At 43.3% G+C, this 16,645-nt stretch overlaps 1 long non-coding RNA gene across 1 annotated transcript in view; it reads left to right on the forward strand.

The window, feature by feature from the left end:
* The window catches only part of LOC139924009 (uncharacterized), a 94,716-nt gene extending 78,550 nt beyond the window's left edge, over positions 1–16,166 (forward strand). Inside the window, exon 3 of the long non-coding RNA XR_011785221.2 lies at positions 16,108–16,166. This is a non-coding gene — a long non-coding RNA (uncharacterized LOC139924009). The remainder of the gene's footprint in view (positions 1–16,107) is intronic.
* Positions 16,167–16,645: the final 479 nt, after the last annotated feature.

Raw genomic sequence — 16,645 nt, forward strand, 5'->3', positions numbered from 1 at the left:
AGGTTTGCTGACTGGCATGAGGCTAGGAAGTTTTACTGCTCCTCCGTACGGACATGCGGCACACACAGGTAACGGTCATGCAGAGGTGGGGACTCGAGTCGCATGACTGGGACTCAGGTCAGACTTGAGTCACAGTGTTAATTGCTTGAGACTTGACTTGATGCATGAAGAGAAGACTTGAGACTTGACTTGACTTTGACTTGTACTTTGATGACTTGAAATGTTTTGAAAAGTCTTGACAAAAAGATCTTGTGTTTGTGTAAATGACTTAGATTGAAAGTGATGAGATTTGTTCCAGCAGACGACTGGAACAGAATTTAAATTCTGTTTTCTGAATTTGTATTATAGAAATCAAACTCATGATGCTGTTACCAAGTTTTTATCCTATTAAAACCATATTGCATTGAAAAGTCAAGACTTGAGACTTGACATTAATGACATGGACTTGACCTGGTAATCTACATTTAGACTTGAGACTTGACTTGAGACTTGCGCCTCAAGACTTGAGAGTGACTCGGGACTCGAGCAAAGTTGACTCGGTCACACCTCTGCGGTCATGTCATCTCCAGAAACAAATAACAGATGCATTGATAACCTGTGTCTTCCCTGTGTGTATTGTGTTGCAGTAACCGTAGCCTGCCGTTGCCGGGCGATAGCTACATCTGTTTGTTTGCCGCGTTCCGTTTTTCATTGAAGTAGTCACGTTCCTCGTTTAAAGCACTTTATTCACACTGATAAGCGGCCACCTTTCTCAGCTATGGTTGATGTGGAGTGGTCATGCCACTGCAAACACTGGTCTGAAAGGGTGCCAACGGAAATAACACCAGCGCTCCCTCCTCTCTTCTCCTCTCTCCACCCTCGGCTGATAAGATTAGCCCGCTGTGGCCTATATCAACTCAACCGAGCTCCAGCCTCAGGCTCTCGAGGACCTAAATACATTTTTTTTTTTTTATATGGATGGATCATTTTCAAATGTGTTTTCTGTGACTTTTAAGCAAATGTTGCTTATTGGCTTTAACACCAGCTGATCTTAACACGTCTTAAACACGTGTCATGGACATATTGCGTGCAGTTAAGGTCATGACAACTACCTGCTAGACTTAAAGTGATGTTGAACTTTGGTAGGACCTTGGGTTGTGTAGCTTCTTGGCCACGGTATAACCCCCAAAAATTGTAAATAGTTAAAAAAAAGTGAGAGACTCATTTTTTTATATATTGGCAGAATCTGCTTTGTCAAGTCCTGCCTCCCACGTTTTTTCACCTATTTATAGTTATTGATAAACATACTATTTTCTTTGTTAAATCTACATTAGTTTCCTCCTACCGGATTTCAGTGTTCCACTAGTTCAAACTGAAAGGTTTAAAAAACACAAAGAAAATGATTCACTTAACCACAATTCAGCGACAGGACTAGTTTTTTTATATATTGGTAGAATCTGTTTTGTTTGCATTTGTTTATGTACTAGAAGTGTGATTTTCAGACCTGTTCCTCCATACAATGGCAGTGAATGGAGAGAGAGAAAAAAAAGAAAATTTTCTGTCACCTCTACTAGAGCAACAGATAACAGAGAATCACCGATTTTGGGGTTATATCATGTCCAGGAAGCTACACAGCCCAAGGTACTACCAAAGTTCAGCATCACTTTACCCTAACAACCTAAATGTAATCAGAGGAGGGTTCTAATTCTACTTTTTTTGTTCCTTTATACTCCACAGACATTAAGAATATTTACATATTATCTATCTGTCTATATACTTACTAAATATTTCTGTCTGCCCTCATGGCCTCTTAATGTCATAAATTCCCTTTACTCTCCCTCATGCATAAACAATTACACATGAATGAATATCAGGTTTCATTTTGAGTACTTTCATACGGAATAAGTCATGTAGTGATTTTCCCCACCTACTTTTGCTATATTTTACCCCCAAAAATATTTTTTTATTGGTAGCAGGGCCCTATGATGCTCCTTAAGGTTTGCTCTCTGAAATTTATGCCAAATGTGTTCCATATCAACGTATATCAACGTAGCTCTGGGTCACTTTTTAGAGTCGTATTTAAGGTATGTATACAGAAGATGGTGTCCTTTTATTTAAACCATAAATGTGAAGGAGAACGGGGTTTTGCTCTTAAATGGCTAGAAAGCAAAAACACGACGTGCGACCTGACAGTAACCAGGACATGAAAGTATGTACGTTGATTTAAAGTAAATTGCTATGACTCAGTCCATCCTCAGACAGTAAGCAACAGGTGAAGGAAACCAAAGCTGCAGTTCAAATATCAGGAACTGGCTTCTGAAAGTGCAAAGTAATGGGAATGCTTTATTTAGAGAAAAGACCTTCCTTAAAGACCTTCCTAAAAATATTGATTGTGCTCAGTGTTCACATAAAGGACTGTATGGATGCACTGTCAACATGCGTACTTTTATGATTTTGTTTAGGAATTTATTTTAAGTTGCTTTAAAAAATACTTCTCTCTGGTTGACACAGTCTCCATTTCACGTCATCCACTTCCATCCCCATGAGTAGAGTGATTTGAAAAACAGAAACTTCTATTCTTGTACTTCACTTTGTGGTTTTATCTTGTTGCCAATAAGAATCTCTTTGACACACCTCTTAACCATCGGAGTGTGTTGTTTAGCTCCAGTTCCCCTCCGTTTTTATTTTCACTTTGGCTTCGCTCTGCCTATAATATTTATACTTTGTTTCAAACCCTTTGACCTGAGCCACCCTCACCTTCACCCACACCCACACCCACACTAACACCAACACCAACACCCTGCCCTCCCTGAACACACCCTGATCTCTGTTGTGTGCTGTTGTTTTGTTCACAGCTGGTATTCGCACACTGTTATAAACACAAATATGCACACACAAAGCGGTGTGTGTGGGCATCCGTGTATGCATGTGGGCATCTGTGTGTGTGTGTGTGTGTGTGCGCATATGCAATTGTTATTACACTAGTAAGGCTGGAACTACTGGGAAGTACACAGTGTACAATATAAGTTGAATTATTACATCAAAGTTGTTTGCAGGGGCGGGGGAAATATATATAGGGAGTTGGAATAACTCAGCCCCGAAGGCAAATACATTATACACAACATTAGTCATGACATTAGATTCAATTCAGATGAAATGCATGCATGGACTTGGCTCAATAGCCAAGTTATTCATAAATCATAAAGATTGATGTCACATTTGGCAAACAGTTATGTCTCAACAGGCTTGATTCTCAGCATTGTGATTTAATAACGTAAAGCGCATTCTTAAGCCATATAGAGTAGAAGTCCAGAAACTTAAGTTACTGCATCCCTTGCTGGGTGTGTATGCGTGAGTGATAGCAGAGCAGCTGTTTCCTGGGGGCTGCACCGCTGTCGCTGCAGTGAGCGCTGCCGGTGGCGGTGCTGCACTTGTCCCTGTCCAGCTGCCTGCTCTGCTCTGCTCTGCTCTGCTCTGCTGGTTCATGTTCTGCAGGAACATTTAGTGCCTCGTGCTCATAGAGGGCGCTAGTCAGGCTGGCTGGCCACATCTGCTGGAAGACACAGGGGAAAGCCCTGCTGGGAGACTGCTGCTGAGAGCTGACTGCAGCAGCAGTGGGTGAAGCTGGTCATACATGCACACACACACACACATGCACACACACACACAGGGCAAGCGAGAGGAGAGACAGACAGAAAGAGAGAGAGGTGTATTTCAGGTATATTTGTTTAACCAATCTGCAGTGATTACCAGATTTGTAAGAGCATTTAACATCTCACACTACACTGAAAAAAATCTTAACAAGTCATTTGATCTGATATTCGTAGTCTTAAAATCTTATTTTTCTTAAAATAAGTGGGAAAAGCCAATGGGGTGAGACACTTTCACTTGTTTACAGTGCTGTTTACTTTCAGGACCAAGTGTCAACATCTTGCAACAATGCTGATAAAGGCAATACAAGTCACTAATATCAACAAAATGACACTTGATGCAGGTGGATTCTTGAAACAAGTTGATTTGCATTGGAAACAAGTTAAATTTTCTCACACTATTGGCAGATTTTTTCACTTGTTTGAAAAAAAAAGAAAACTCTACACTCAATACAAGATGAAATGACTTGTTAAGATATTTTTGTATCACAACGCAACACCAGGACTATTACACTTATAGTTTTCTAGTCACAACTATGAAAAGTCATTAATCTGCAGCCAGCAGCTCAGCCTGTGATGCAGCAGAAAAGCACTCTGCCAATGTGCTGAGTCAAAGAGAGAGCGAGCAGCCGGGTTGCAGCTCTCAGCTGTTCCAAACCTGCAGCCTGCTGCTCGCCACACCTCACGCCTCACCTTTCTTTCATATCCTTCTCTGCCAGGCCCAAAGAAACATCCTGTTTGCTGCCTATCAGAGGGTATTAATGTACTGTTATGTTCTTACACCTCTGACACAAAGGCAGTTGCACTATACTTAACATCCCGGTCCACCCTTTTGATTGTGAGTCATAGAATTGGCAGTAAACTTGGATTAAATTGTAACAAAATCAAAAGCAATGAAGTGGAAACATTTTTAGATATAGCCACAAGCGGCTATTTTTAAGCGGTCGAAGCCTTTGGGGCAAATGATTTGACAGTGAGAATAGAAGCTTGATTCATCATTTTGGAAAAGTTCTGCATCTCAAAGACAGAACATTTCAGTGAAAGTCCTGCAGCTGCAAGCGAAATGTTGCCTGACATATTTACATTTGAAAGATTTCCAATTTGTCATGATGGTGATGCAGTTCATCATGACCAGATGTGGTCTGACACACTTTGCGGCTCCTTGCAAACAGGTATGTGAAGTTTGGATGGTCTAGAATTAAGCATTTTGGAATTATGTCTCCCTTCCTGTTTGGGCAACTTCGTCATCAACTTTATTTACACATCAAGACCAAACATGGGTTATGAGTATCAAAAATCTGTGAATGAGGCATGATGTAGGCAGCTCAATCATGATATGTGTAAAATCCGTTGGAGATTGAGTCAACTTTGTAGGAGAAATTTAAAAAGAATAGTTGCTATTGCAAGGTTGGCCTGGTGGTGGCGCTATGGAGCACAAGCAGATGTGGTCTGTCACACTTTGGGGTCCATCCATGTGCCCCAAAGTGCTTCCACACACAGGCCCCAAATATGTATCTGTGAAGTTTGGTTGCTCTAGCATCAAGCGTTTAAAATGATGCTTCATTTTCTGTTTGCGTGTCTTCGCCGTCAACTTGTGCAGCACGGCCAAACGGTTTGGATTTTCAAAACTCTGGGTAATGGTCTTAATCTAGGAAGTCTATATATGCTGTGTGCAAAATTTTGTGGATCAACTTTGCAGGAGAAATAGTAAAAATAGGTTTTGCACAAAATTAGAAATGGCGGAAAAACTATCATGGCAGAATTGAAACTTTTGCACTTATTTGTACTTTACTTGCACATTGAGTGTCTTTTCTTAGGAAATCTAAATCAACCACTGAGGTGTATTTGAAAAGAGTTCAATGACCTAGCTCTGGATAGTTAGTTAATGTATTGTTCCTGGATCAGGGTCCAGGAGAGTTATAGTTAGTCTTCTAACATATTGGCTTCTGTTAATCAGTGATATCGCCTTTCCCCTTTCATGTACAGTAAATTGCCCATGAACAGTGGCGGCACAGATTTCAAAGAATCTTTCCATCATTCCAAACATGGCAATTATCAACCAATCACATGGGAATCAGTCCCCCTCTTGTCATGTGCCCGACAACAGTTAAAGTTTAGTCAGATCCCTCTGGGAGCGGAGGAGAGTTCTCCACAAGGACCTCACTCACAGGGCCTTTTTCAAGAGGCTAAATGAAGAGAAATCAGGCAAATACCTCAATCCAAAATAGAAAGCGGCGGTGGAATGCTTGGAGGCATGGGGAGGTGACGTAGGAATTAACTGTAATCAGTGAATCATCTGGAGAATGCTGCTGCTTTGTGCCAATGAGTTAATCCCTGTCGGAATAATACAAAGGGAAAACATCTTTTTTTCCATTCAGTGATATACTGCTCCACCACCAGAGCCTCCTTTAGGAATGACATTATACAGTTCAAACAGTAAAGCTGCAATCTGCAACTTTTTGACATTAGAATAACAAGAAATATGGATATGCAATACATTCTCAGTCTGTGTCTGTGACCCTGTGTGTTTGCCTGAAATTAGCTTTTCAATGATGTTCAGGACACTTTTGGGCGTATACTGTACCTTCTGTTGTGGGCGTGGCCAGCAGTGTGCATCAAGCACAGTAAAGCCATAGCAACAACAACAAACATCAAGACAGCTCATCAAGATGAGTGTCAAGTGTCAGGGCGGGACCTTGACCAACTGAGGGGGAGGAGGGCAGGACTAACAATACACTTGCTGCCTCAAGACAAAACTTGCACATTGTAGCTTAAAGTTTATGCTGATGTTTGAAGAGTAAAACTTTATTTCAGATGAACCGGCAACTGCAGCATCAGCTGATCGTTGCCATTTTGGTTTGCTCTCTCTGAACTTCCCCTTTTTAAGTTAGCTCCCTCCCAACTTTCCCCCAGATAATGAATGAGTGGAATTTGAAAGTAGAGCTATGACCAAACCTCAAGGCCATTCATCATTGTGACAGTCTCAGTCTCACTCAGTAGGGGCCAATAGATTTTTACTGGTGTGAAAATAACCCTATTTGGACGGATGTCTCTTTTGAATATTCTGCATGTTCCACGGCTGAATCACTCCAGGCTCGGTTGTAAAATAAACTTTTGTCGTAACTTTTCAGCTCTGTTGACCTTCAATAAACCTATGATTAGATAAGCAATTAGATAAGAAAACATCTTGGGATACTAACCTCAGATTGCAATTTAAGCATGACTGCGATCTGTGTGTGGGTGTGTATGCAGACATTTACACACGTGTGTACATGCATGTGTGCATCCATCCACCCCTCCCTACATTTGTATGGGTGTGCCTCTTATAGTACATCAGGGTGATTCTGTGGATGTATCTGTGAGAGCGTCCCCCTGAAGGGGCCAAGTGCCAGGTGTTTGAGACACCATAGTGCCCTCTCACTCTATTTGCATACGCAGATGTTAAAGTCGCGATGAAACCGCATGAGAGCATCTTGCTTCCTTAATATGATGTATTTCTTGTTGTGGGGCGGGACATAAGGCATGGAGGGATCATTCAAAAGTGTAAACCAATGGGATATCAGTTAGGGAGAGAAACACAGTTGATGGGAAGGGCTGAGCGGCGGGATTGTTCAAAAATCTGTGATGGTTTAATTTTTTTGAATTGTTATGTTCACCACCTGGTACACAATGGTGGCACCACTAAAGATTCAGTAAATGTGATGAGATTTAGATATAAAAATACAAAAACATATTTTTTTTTGGTCATTTTTGGGGTATAACTTGTCAAATAGGTATATGGTATGATAGTTAGAATGAGCTAAAAAGGCAAAAAAAAAGTCATTTTTTATTTCAATGGCGTCTTGCAGAAATTGGCCAAAGGAGCGTCTTGCTAAACTGTGCATGCTGTCTGTGCTGTATGGGTACGCACACATGGAGATACACGTGCATATCTGTACATGTGTGGGTGTGTGTGTGTATGTGGGCTGTACATTAGAGGTGGCCGGTGGAGGTTATGAATGAGCTACAGCTGCATGGCCCAGTGGTCAGCGTGGACAGCTGACGAATGAAGAGGAAATTATTAAAATAAACTGCTGGGTGACGCAGCAGCATTCATTCGGCCCGGCCTCCGTCTCTCCCTCTCCGTCTCTTCCTCACACATCTGGCTGCAGAGAGACGCACGCCCTGTTGATGCAATGGACACAAATATTTAAAACACCAAAAAGGTCATCAAGTTTGTTCACGCACATCGCAGCAAAGACCCGGGAGATTATGACTTGATAGTAATTTCGTGTGATCTCATACAAAACAAGCGCAAACAAGGAGAGAAAGGGTAGCGGTGTGGGAGAGAGAGAGGCCGATCACAGAGCAGCAGAGAGGAGCGGGGGATGGCGACAGATGGACAGAGATGGGGAGGTGACAGAAAGAGCGAGATGCGGCTGCTGATGGATAGACAGAAGGAGGGAGAGAGGAAGAAGGGCAGCGATAAGGACAAAGACATCAGTCACGTTTAGGGGCTTTCCCTCCTCCCCTTTCTGAGTGGACCTTGATCCTAGCCACACAGACTCTACTGTGTCATGGTGTGTGTGGGCCTGTGTCTGTGTGGGCCTGTGAGCGCTGACCGGATAAATCATGACTCAGCAGAAATAGACCCCAATAGAAGAGAATAGAACGCGATGTCGTTGTTTGAGCAGGTTTCTTTGGCTTCCCATTAGGCACAATTGGAGGGGAAAAACACAATAGGACTGACCCTGCATTCACCAAGCATGTCAGAGCAGAGAGAGGTTTGGTGGAGAATTTTCGTCTTCTTCTTCATCAATAGCCAATGTAAAAGTGCAATCTTATAGGAAAACCTGTGTAGGATTTTCTTTAAATACATCATTGTCAAATGACCAGTGACATTACATTTTACAGCCTCTCTGAGCTACTTTTATCTAACGTTATTTTATTACTTCCCCTACCTGTTGCTATGGATGTGTAACGTACCCATTCCACCAGGAAGGATTACTGTAGTCAAATTTAACATCAAATACAGTAAATAGAGCCCAAGAACTCTGTATAGGTGGCGCAAATGAAAGAACAAAGCAGATTCCTGGGGCAACTGTTTGTAATGGCAACAGTCGTGTTTGTTTGTTTGTTGATAATGAATCATTTTTAAAGAAATGCAACCCTCAGTGATCTCAAATATTTCAAATAGGCTTCTCAAGTAAATCCTTGGTTTATAGGGCAGAATAGGAGCAGCAACTAATTCCTACCTATTACCTGCTTCAGTTCACCCGTTACACAGGTGAACCTCGCTTTAACTGGGATTGTTACAGGTGGGGATAATCATGCTAACATGTTTTGAGATGAGATTAAATGGTCAGATGGAAATGTGGGCGGGCCAACAAGGGCAACGGAGATGGGCTTTAATAAAACAAATCTGACCTCTCTAGATGTCTTTTTACAATCTCCGCACATACACACTCACACACGTACTGTATGTGTGTGTGTGTGTGCTTCGCATGCGTGTGTGTATGTGTGTGTGTCAACCACTTGCACTTGCAGTTCCTGTTTGGGGAGGTCCGCTGGTCCTGGCAAACAGTGTCTGGTCTTATCTCTTGTGTTTTATGTTCCTAGCGAGCCGGGGGCACAAGCAGTCCTTTGTGGCCAAGAGGTGGCTGGTCCCGCTCCAGACCGACCCATGCAGCTGTTCACCACTGTTGGACATTTCCGTGTGTGTGTGTGTGTGTATCTGTGTGCCTGTGTGCATGTATGTCTGTATGTGCGTGTGTATATGTGTTAATGAGTGGCTTGTTTCGCTTGTTGTGTGTGTGTGTGTGTGTGTGTGTGTGTGTGTGTAAGCTGAAACCTGGTTCTGCTGTCAGTCAGCATGGGCCAAAGACACAAGCCTCTGAGTTGCAGGGAGGTGAGAGAGGAGAAAGAGAGGAAAGAAGAACAGTGAGAAAGCAGAAGTGAGTCTGGGTCCGGTACCATGCATAGGCCGCAGGGCAATAATGGCCAGTCGGGCCATTATTATCCTCCATTTCCTCTGAGTAACGAGCTGTCAGACTGCCAGGTTGGGGAGAACCGAACACATGGAGGAGCCAAGGCTGTGTGTGTGTGTGTGTGTGTGTGTGTGTGTGTATATGTATGTGGCCAAGACTGAGGTTCAGCACGTCCAGACTCGACCCCATCCCAATACGTCTTCAATACGTCTTCTCTCTCTCTCTCTCTCTCTCTCTCTCTCTCTCTCTCTCTCCCTCTCTCTCCCCTGCACCTGAACCCTGGTGACACCACCGATCCCCTCAGTGGAGGTTCACTGCTTTGTAACACAAAGTGTATTGTGTGTGTGACCCATTAAGCGCTCTTAAAAGGAGCCATCGGCGAAGCCAGCACAAAGCCACGTGCTGTGCTGGCAGTTGAGTGAGGAGACGGCAAGAATGTGCCCCCCAGACTTAGCTTCTGGCTGTCCAGTGTGTTAGCGAGAGAGAGAGAAAGCAAGAAAGAGAGAGAGAGGGAGAGAGCAAGAGAGCAAGAAAGAGAGAGAGCTAGAGAAAATATCAGGCATGCTCTTGGGCATTCACGATATTTTGAACCTAAAGCATCACCTCTGTTTGGTCAGGGAAACTTTTCAATAACTCTCATCCTACACATCCCCTTTCATGTAGGCCTGCATGGTAAAAGCATGGAAAGAATGACATTTAAGTGTTAATCTGTGTGTTTCTTGCAACGTCTTAGGTGCTAAGTGCATTTCTGTGCTGCACTTCCCTCAGATCACCTGTCAATCAAACAGTGTGTCCAGTACTGTGACGTCTTTTTCCTTGGATTTTCTGTTGATGCAGTTTGAGTTTCTGTAGGTGGCGCTCTTCTCTTTGTCTGTTCAGCCATGGTGGCTATCACTGCTCATGATAACTACCCAGTTCTTCTTCTGTTTATGCCAAACCAACCGCTGTTGTTGCTGCTTCTGGAAATATAAAACGCATCACTTCCTGCAAGCCAGAGCATATTGCCCTGGAAAGACCTACCAGACACCGGGTGTTTACAACAGCAAATGTAAAAGCTTTCATGAACTGGGTTTAGGTTGAATCACTGTTGTGTTATATCAGTTGGCAATAGAGAGTAGCAAAACAGAAATGTATTCATATAGAAATGTCACAGATTATTACTTTCAGCGAGAGGGGAAGGAGAAAATTACTTTTAAATGAACCCAACCAGTTATTCCCACCCCTCTTACATTTATGGAATGGCATGCATAATGTTCTATTCTATTATATTCTATGCAAAGTATGTCTATTGTATGTCATGCATTGTCCTATTGCACTGTATATCAGATCCTGTTGTCCTAGCACCATGTTTGGATATACATGTGTGTATGTGTTGTGATGCTACTGTATCCAAGTGGTCAATATGCCTTGACAAAAAACAAAACCACCAAGATAAAGTCTCACGCATTTATTGTACTTGTTGAATAAAGTAATTGTGATTCTTTGTGTTGTAAAAACAAGCTGCCACTGCATCCGCCGCCTCCCATCTTGTTCTCTCATATTCAAAACGCACGGTCTGAGTCGACCTCCGACCTCTCTGGCCGTGTCACTTCCTGTCTCCGGCGGCGTTCTGCTCCAGGGGGCCGGGACAGAGGGGTCACATGGGTCGGCAGGTTGAGCTGTCAGCACAGGTGTCATGTCTAAGTGGAGCCTGTGAGCGATGGGGAGGGATGCACGGCGACTGTGTGCGGCCAGGAGACACAGCGGCTCTGATTTATCGCTATGAACTCCAAGCTCTTTGTTTACGTCCATCACGTCTCCTCACCCCGTCATTCTCTCGTTTCTTCTCTCTACCCCACCTTGCTCCATTTCTGTCTTTGTGTGACAGGAGTTGACCTCTCAAACACCAGCCCTCTTTATACAGCTGGCCATAATGCGGGAACAGAGCAGGGATAAATACAAGCATTTCATCCTCAGGAAACAGAAAAAGTGAGAAGGCAAACCGTGTGTCTGCTATGACAATTATCCTGTCTCGTGGATAGCTCTAATGTTGGTCCATTTTAAGCAAAAGTTAACTTGCTGCCATTATGTTGACTGACGTCCAGCTGCAGACTCGTGGAACAAGCCCCTGGCTGTGCGGAAATAACGTTGTGTTCTCTGCAGCCAGCGAGGAAGAAGAAGACAAGACATGCTGGAGATATCAAGCTTGGCACTATACTGTGTGTGCTTAGAGATTTAGACTGGATAAGATAGAACTGCTAGAGATGTGGAAGTAATAAAACAATATAGTGTAGCCTAATGTACTCCAAAAACACTATTTAGTGCGGGTTCACTATTTGGAATCAGTCCTTCTGTTGAAATATTACGTGGCTCTATAAATAGAACGTCTCATGGAGGGTAGCTTGTCAAAATGAATAGCGATTTTGCGATTTTGCTATTTTTAGCGATTGCAACGGCAATGTGACAAATAAACCTTACGGCTTAGATAGGATGTTTATCAATAGATTTCACAGTAAGTACGACTGAAATTAACTGAATTACAACTGCAAATTTGGTGATTCACAAATGTGATTTCAAATACTGCTCTGCCGTTTTCACTCAGAACAGGTTGCATTTTCTCCCTTTTCACGCAACAGCAACTTAGTGGCCTAATCATGAAATAGGATTATATAATGAATTAACATTAAAAAGCAAAGATTTTTTTTGTTTTGTCTTGATTTGCCGAGAGATTCCAGTAGCAATGGATCCAGAGACCAAGACCTGAGTCTTTCTGGTTCAAATGAAACCCTGTTGTTTTGTATTGGTTTATTAGTCCTTTCCTGACCGACTGCTGAAATTCTTTCAACCCTGCCTTGTAGGCATGGCCGGGCTTCTGGGCACCTTTGTCGCAATTCTCACACCAAAATAGAAACTGCATGTATCAACATTGTTTTTAGACACTTCAATCACCTTCCTCTCTCTATGGCCTTATCATGATAAAAATGTGATTCAGAGCCTCCTGGGAAGTGAACCCTCACTTTGAAGTTGACTGATACTAATGCAGTGAACTGTGGTTCAAAGACCTTGACATTCTCATTTTTGTACATTAAAGCAGCAACAAATCTGCAATATTGTCCACACCCCTCCCCCACAGGATCACATCCTGTCCTGTGAGGAAAGAAACTGTTCCCATAAACACAGTACGCATATTGTTGTATTAAGGGAGAAAGACAGGTATGCAAACTCAACAGTTCACCATTAAAATCATAGTGGCTCCACAGTAACATATAGTCCTTTTTGAAACCTTTCTACAGCTCTATTTTTAATATAGAGCTGGAGGGTTAGCAGTACATTTTTGTACTGCTGTGTACCCAAACACATAATAAAAGATAGTTTTAACCCATCCAAGGCTTGTCCTTCCTCCGGCTGCCCCCCGGAGGAAGGACAAGCCTTGGATGGGTTAAAAAGCAGAGACTGAATTTCCACCGTTCCACCGTTGACAGTGCGTGTGTGTGTGTGTGGTCGCTGCATGCAAGTGTTGTGGTGTGTTGTGTGACTACAATAAAGACAAGCTTGCTTGTCTGGTTTCGTTTCATTTCGTTTAAAAATTCGTATTCTCAAAAGTCTCAAGCAAAATAGCTTAACCAGAAGTTAGCATGACGCACATTCAAAAAATAAACAACAAATATCAATTGAAACAACTTCTATAAATGCATCAATTGGTTGGGTTTTAGTTGATTATAACATGAAGTGAAACTGTTTCGTGTTTTAAACAAGAGAGAAATATAGCCAGTATTCATTTCCGGCCAGTCGGACGCTTCGCCCAGCCAGGAGCTTGTTCCGCCAGTCTGCAGCTGGATGGTATTGATTATTTTGTTAATGTTGGTCTGTGCCGAGAGGCTTCCTGACATATTTTTTGTTGTTTTGCAAGCTAAACATACTTTTCCAGTCAAGCCACTGCGAGGGTAAAGGTAGCAGCAACTCATTTAGTTACTGACCATCATTACGCACCTATAGCTCAAACACCTTGGAATCTCCTGCACCAATGTTAGCCTCATTGTCCTCTCTCTCTCTCTCTCTCTCTCTCGCTCTCTCGCTCTCTCTGTCTCTCTCTCTCTCTTCCTCATATTTACTTGTCATTCTCACTCATTCTCATTCTGACATTGTCCACCCGAACGTGCGGATGGTCTCTCTCCTGTGTCAACGACCCGCTCCCTCCCTCAGAGCAAAGCATACAAGAACCTGCAGAAACAGGACAGGAATCCGGCCCCTGCGTCCTCCCGGAGAGCCTGCAGCCCTCCACCTTTCTCTCGCCCCCCCCGCTTCACCTTTCTCTTCTCCTTTGTAATCCGCTGTGTCTCGCCTCCCTCTTTGATGAGCTGAAACATCTCTGTCAACATGTGCGTGTTTTCATGCACTTATACGCCCGTGCATGTGTGTGTGTGTGTGTATGGGTTTGAGTGTGTGTGTCCTGACCTCGATGAAGAAACATCTGCCTGGTCCTGCTAGCCAGGGACAAACAGAGTGGGTGAATTCTTAACAGGCCTCAAACAAAACCCCCCTCACAAAGGTCTGGTCCTGCTAATCCACTGATTTTCCCAATTAACCCGGGGTTGAAAAGATAGGTAAACCTCCTTGGACAAACGCTGAGGAGACCAAAGAGATCGACTGAAAGTTACTTGCAGGCTTCGCTTGGGTGGCGATGGGCCGGGCTGTTTACTCAGGCTGTGGACCGACTCACAAATCAAAGTGCGCGTTAGAATGGAGAGATTAGGGAGCCAGAAAAGGTCTGGGATTCTACCTGCGCCCTTGTCTCTTTGTTGACATCCACCTGGATGAATTGTTCACATTGCGTAACACACACACACACACACACACACAAACACACACATTCTAATACCCTGATAAAACAGAGCTCTTTATCTTGAAAGGTGAAAGCTGGTAGTACAGTGTCATCACACTAGAGGGAAAGAGAGAGTGAGAGGGAGATAGAAAAAAGGAGAGGATGAGAGAGGTACAAAGAGAGAGAGAGGCAGTTGCAGCTTATCACAGGTGATGTACTTTATGTGTCAGAATAACTTGTGTGATTTGTAATTTATTGCAAATTCTTCTCTAAACTATAACACATATTATCAGATGCTATCAGACTGGTTTGGATAGAATTACAGCACAAAGGTGTATTGTACTGAAATAAATTTCCCCGTCTAGTTGTGTTATATTTGTTTATCAGGAAGACCCTGAATGTTGCGTTAGGGCGGATATGGAGAGGTAACAGATGTACTCTGCCAAGATCTCAGGTTTCAAAGACAAGGCTGGATAATGGAAGACGTTTAAAAAGCCGACTCAGACAATGCAAGAACTTAAGTCCTGGATGTCTTGCTCGTCATTCATCTGATCCCGTTTCCTGACTTCTGAAGATCGAGGGATCTTCTATAGACCTGTCTGCCATTCAGCCCGCCTTGTATTCCCACCCTGTCCGCTGTGTTTTGAAAAAAAAAAGAAATATGTGTTTTGATAACTTCACATTTCGCTGGCGTTCGCGATCCAGCTTCCCACCCTCCCCTCCGCTCCATCGCTCCCTCACCCGGCGCGTCGCCTCCTTTTCTTGAGAACTCCTCTCCCACTCCTTGCATTCCCTCTAGGTGAATTGAAGCCTGTCTTGCTGCTAAATGAAGCTTTGCTGGAGCTTGGGAGGTGTGTGTGTGTGTGTGGTGGGGGGAGCATTACCTTTTGGAAGTGAAGCTCTATCTCTCTGACCCGCTGCGGTGAAAGGCCCCCGGGCTCCACTGCGTGGCCCACATAAGATGATCTCTATGGGGAAAGCAGGAGATTACACCTGATAGGAAGGAGACTTAGCACAAAGTCAAACGGCTCCTTTGTGGAATAATCCGCTCCTCTCATCCAAGTCATTGTGATGAGTGACAAGGCCTCAAGTGTGTATATGAGTGGAGAAATAAATCAGCTGAGAAATTTTACTAACCCAGTTTCTGTTCCACTCTTACATGAAACCAATATTATGATAATGTGATGAAGTGCACTTTTTGCCATCGCATGACTTCAGTGAGGAAATTATTAAAATCTTTGTTTTTTTGTGCAGTATAGGGCAGGAAATGTCACATCCACACAATATAGACAAAACTGTGTTCAGATCTGTGAAGATATGATATTTGACAGAACACAGGAAAATGGTTTATTGCACCCTGTAGAGACCAATAATGTTATAATACACCCACGCAGGGTAATTTACTGTATGACACAGAGTCTTTTTTTTTTTATATCAAAATGTGTCAGCCTTATTTTATCTTAATGTCAGCAGCGTCCACTGATGGTTGGGAGTTTCCTGAGTTTGAAAATGAAGCAGTGCCTTTAAAAGCAATAGGAATTTCCAATGCATTATTGTTGTCGGTATCAGAATTATGATGAATCGTACTGTACAGAGCACTAAGCCACAGCCTGTCACGGGCAAAAGTTCAACGTGTGATCTGTGAAATGTCATCTTAGATCATCAATCCTGACCACTCTGATTGCATACTCTATGCTGTGTTCTCCTATAGGAATGGGATCCTGTCAGCGGGGGAAAAACGCTCAGGAGTGGCCTAAGCTGATCTCAGGTAAGACTGAATTACCTTGCTTCACTCTGCTCACGTGAGCGGCTGATTTCACGTGAGCCGCTGATTGTCTCTCTGCCTCCCGTCCTCTCTGTGTTTCAAATCGCCGGATCTCAGGCCAAACTGAGCGAACTGATCGTATTTGGAATGATGCATGGGCTGTGTGTTAAGAGACACAAGATATGTCAAATGCACTTGGCCCTTGGCTAGCTGTGTGTATCTGAAGAAAATGTACACTGCATATCCTGAAACACTAGACAGCTCTACAACAGAGATGTAGATGATACATTACAGAGGAAAGTATCAATTATATGATTTGGAAATGCCTCCAGGAGAGGTGTACGTGTGTGTGTGTGTGTGTGTGTGTGTGTGTGTGTGTGTGTGCGCGCATGCGTGTGTGTTTGTGTGTGTTGTAACCATTCCTCTTCTGACAGTATAGACTCTCTTAATGAATGCCCCTGCTATCCCCAGATGCCACCGTCTC

Source organism: Centroberyx gerrardi, chromosome 4, assembly GCF_048128805.1.
Source record: "Centroberyx gerrardi isolate f3 chromosome 4, fCenGer3.hap1.cur.20231027, whole genome shotgun sequence".
NCBI classification, from domain to species: domain Eukaryota; kingdom Metazoa; phylum Chordata; class Actinopteri; order Beryciformes; family Berycidae; genus Centroberyx; species Centroberyx gerrardi.